Here is a 4,327-nt window from a genome sequence, read left to right as displayed (position 1 = left end):
TTGACTCTAATACCAAAAAGATATGATATTCAAAAAACTTCTGACCAATCAACTGTATCATAAACATGATAGTCAATTAAGTGTTATTTATCAAAATTTATGGGTGAATTTTGATTGGTCAAAACTCTTAAGAAACCATATCTTTCTTGCATCGTAGATTTTCCCTTATATAAAAAACTGATATTTTCATTCATGATAAATTGCCCAACCCGCATGTTTTATCTCCGGTCCATCCTTTACAATAGAGTTGATGAACTGGTAATATGTGAGGCAAGGCTGGAGGTTTATTTTTGACTTGTGGATGTAAGTGGCTAAATCATTTGAACGATATAAACAAATTCAATTAAGGATTAAAATTTTGCAACGTATCACAGTATGACCTCTTTCAGGGGTAGATACACCTTATACCGGCTCCCTAAAAAGAAGATAAAGAACCTACTGATACATTCATCAATGTATATCTGGACAGTCGGACTATTTGGCCTGGGAACCATCTAGGCAACCGTTGAATCAATCAAGAACCCATTGACCCAGGCGGTTGACCCATCGATTCATTCAATGGTTTTTTACTTTTTTATTCTTAATTATTTTTTATTTTTTTTTATTTTTATCAGAACGAACCATCGACCAAAAAACCAATGGCCAAAACGATTCTATTTCTAAGTCATTTTTATTAAACTATGGATAATACCATTTTACTTCTTAATTACAGGTATCTTGATTTAAGCTGTGAAATTTATAAAAATTATATTAATAATAAATTGAAAATTATCCCTTTAAAACGTGTGATACACATTTTTTCATGTATATTGAAATTTTGAACCTTGCTCTCAAATTTCTAAAAAATACAACCTCTTGGTGGCTTCATGAAAACACAATGCACATAACCACTAAGAACATACCAGAGTTTTATCTAAAATAATATGGAGAGAGAAAGAGAGAGAGAGAGAGAGGTGAAATTGTTAAAAGTTTGTGTTTGTTGGGGTCTACCCAACTGAAATTATGTCATCACCAACAACAAAAGCAGCTATCTTTGTCATCCAAATCCACCCATATTAAGACCCCACAACCACCCTGTCCACCCAACGTTGGACACAATCCAAAAGGACCATTCATAAGGATTGGCTTTTTTCCTTTATAGATGTGGATGACACATTGTCAGCTAGGTTCAATGGGCCCCCACCTCTTTCCTCTTCAAATCCATCCCTCATAGATAGGGTTGAGCCTTCGTGTATGTGGGGACTCATACATGTGGATAACGTCCCCCCTTCCCCATGGCAGCTAAAAGAATGTCTATGTGTTAAGGAGAAACGCACCCTTGGACCCATGTAATACTTGCAAACGTGTCCATCGTCAGCATCGGTTGTGCCAGCACAGTGAACAAATCTCGCAATTGCTTGCTCTCCACATTAACTACTTGGCCCTCTTTCAATCCCTTCTTTTCTTGTCAATCCAATCCATGTCATCCACCCAATCACCTCTCTCTTTTCTTGAGTTCCCCTGATATAATATCCATGTTTGTTTTTTTTGTTTCTTCCTTCTTTTATATATAACTATTAAACGTATACATGCGTTTACATGTGATATTATCTCTAAGACAAAACTATTTATAATTTATGGTCATTTTTTATAATTCATTTATTCAAAATTTAATTAAGATATTAAATGAACAATTTCTAAACAGTTATAATTCATAGTTCCAACATCGAAACAGTTTTTAAACAGTTATAAGTAAACATCTTCGGAAGTAAGAGTAAAGGACACTTTTTGAATTTATAGATGCCAAATCTAAAGAAGAACAAGAAGAAGAAGAGATATGAATTATGAGCCATAAAAAGGGCCCATGGTCCATGGCCACGAGATTTATGTGCTTATCTTTTCAATTTGATGAATGAGTGGGTAGTTGTGATTTGTGGAAGGCATGGAACAAAATTGTGAAGGATATAGAAGGAAATGGTTTGGTCGATATTGGAGCTTGTTATAGGCCATATTAGATGGTTAAAGAGACAAGGTTGTGGAATAAAAATGGTTGGCCACTCATGAATTCATGTGTATTACATGTATATATATTGAAGGAAAAAAAAAACCCTAATAAACTAAGGAAATGGTGGTTCAACCATTCAAGAGACAGTTGAATAAAAGGGTCGGCCACTTATATTATGGCCATGAATATTACATGCACATAAAGGCAAAAGATTAAATTAAAAACCCTAATAAACTTTGGATTCAAGAAAAGTTGGAGCAGAAGGTTGTGGAATAAAAATGGTTGGCCACTCATGAATTCATGTGTATTACATGTATATATATTGAAGGAAAAAAAAAACCCTAATAAACTAAGGAAATGGTGGTTCAACCATTCAAGAGACAGTTGAATAAAAGGGTCGGCCACTTATATTATGGCCATGAATATTACATGCACATAAAGGCAAAAGATTAAATTAAAAACCCTAATAAACTTTGGATTCAAGAAAAGTTGGAGCAGAAAAAGGAAGTTGACCACTTATGTTCTATTATATTATATTATCATGTGTTTTACATGTAAACGTCAATAAAAGGAAAAAGTTAAGAGAACCCTGAATGAGAACCTAGGACTAAGACTAAGGAATTGGTGAGATATGGATAAAAGAATAGAATAAGTTTTGTTTTGTCTGAATGGCATTTTCGTGAATCTGTTGGATGAAAGTTCTAACATTTCAAGTAGGTAGGTAGGGCTGACTAACTGAACCTAATCCTGTAAAATGGATGGTGGGGGAGGAATCAGAGGACCCATGTGGTTATCAAAGAGGGACCCACATCCCCAACTCCCCTATCACAAGGAGGATTCTGAAAATCCAGTCTATGGATTGGGGAATCATGAAATTTTTGTCCTGTTGCAATTATTAACATGTATTAGGGATGGTCAAATAGTGTTCTCTGATACAATTTTGTTTCTTTTTGTGCTTGTCTCTCATATCTTGAATATGGCCCATTTCTGGGTTTCATCAGTCTTAATACCAAAGATGACAACACTAAAAGGATGGAGCTGATGGGTTTAAGTGCCTTCATTAACACTTGTCGGAAACTTTTGTAGGAAAAGGAAAACAACAATGATCAACACACACTAAAGTCCCTATTGTGCTTGTCCATCTGTGTTATGTGCACGCTCTGAATTCAAAATTTCTTTCTGGATGTGACATTATTTATTTTGTAGAAAATCTCTCACTCTCTCTAGCCTCCCAACTTGCACCCGAGCTGGGTTGTTTCTTCGTTGCTTCAAGGGTTAATTGCTTGTCGTCTTCATTTAGTTTATGAGAGAGAGAGTTTGACTTGATTCTTGAGGAATCAGGAATATAGGAGGTGCTTGGGAGTGGTGGATCCGTGGGAAGGCTCAGAATCGTCAGGTGAGATTTTTAACATCTTCCTTTTTCCTATCAGTTGATTTGATCTCCGAGAATCCTACCTTTTTTCATATCTACTGTATGCTCCTTTATATATAGTTTATTTAGTGTAAAGGAGAAAGAAAAAAATATATCAGCCATCTGCCACAAAGATCTCCTCTCATGCACCTCAATCTATCTTCGTCATCACAAATTAAATTCAAAGCCTCCCATCAACTGTTTCAGATTATTTGAGCTTTTCTATTACCTACCCATCTACCTTACTGGGGTTTGTTTTGAAAAGCATTCCGACTTTTAGTGTAGGCCACAACAATAGTTAGGGTTTAATCATGGTTGGCTGGAAAATCTTTGACAGACATGTTCCATCATGCACGTCCATTAGGGGCCCTGTGGAAGGTTCATGCCCCATTGAGCTGCCCTTAAAAGCAACACCCAGACCCAGGTGACTTCAACTTGGGCCCCTGTTCCCTACCTGCCAGGCTCCATAGTCTCTAGCCAATCTCGGCATCCTTTGACCTTAGTAGCAACCATGCATGTTTCTGCAGGCTCATCAACCCTCTGAGGCTCTGATCAAGAAATCTTGGACTAGTTCGGCTGGACACACAATGCATATATGCATGCATGATGCATCTGTTCTGTCTATAATATATGTGCGTACATGCTGTTCGACCAAATGCATGCGAGGCTGGCTGGCCGGCCGATTGATCCATGCAGGGCGCCACAGCCACTATCCGAACTTCCCCACAAGGGGAGCAGTTTCTGCAACTAGCTAATAAAGCAATACTGGTTTTGAGTAAGTGGAGTTTTGGCTACTGCCTACTAGCAAAAACAAGAAAGTGGAGAGCCTCACTCCCACAACCCCTCTGAGCATTAGAATAAAGTTCTTCTTGTTTTGGAATCACTATCAATATTGGTGTCTGGGCATAAGAATGGAAACATTATATTACTTA

At 37.1% G+C, this 4,327-nt stretch overlaps 1 long non-coding RNA gene across 1 annotated transcript; it reads left to right on the top strand.

Moving 5' to 3' along the window:
- Nucleotides 1–3,097: 3,097 nt before the first annotated feature.
- On the top strand, nucleotides 3,098–4,327 carry LOC148861831 (uncharacterized). Its single transcript, XR_016095020.1, has 2 exons — nucleotides 3,098–3,380; nucleotides 3,923–4,327. It is a non-coding gene; the product is annotated as an uncharacterized LOC148861831 (long non-coding RNA).

Source organism: Nelumbo lutea, chromosome 4, assembly GCF_056320005.1.
Source record: "Nelumbo lutea isolate HS-2025 chromosome 4, American lotus-T2T, whole genome shotgun sequence".
Classification (NCBI taxonomy): domain Eukaryota; kingdom Viridiplantae; phylum Streptophyta; class Magnoliopsida; order Proteales; family Nelumbonaceae; genus Nelumbo; species Nelumbo lutea.
The sequence above is the reverse complement of the archived record's forward strand: the minus strand, read 5'-3'. Positions and strand labels throughout refer to the sequence as shown.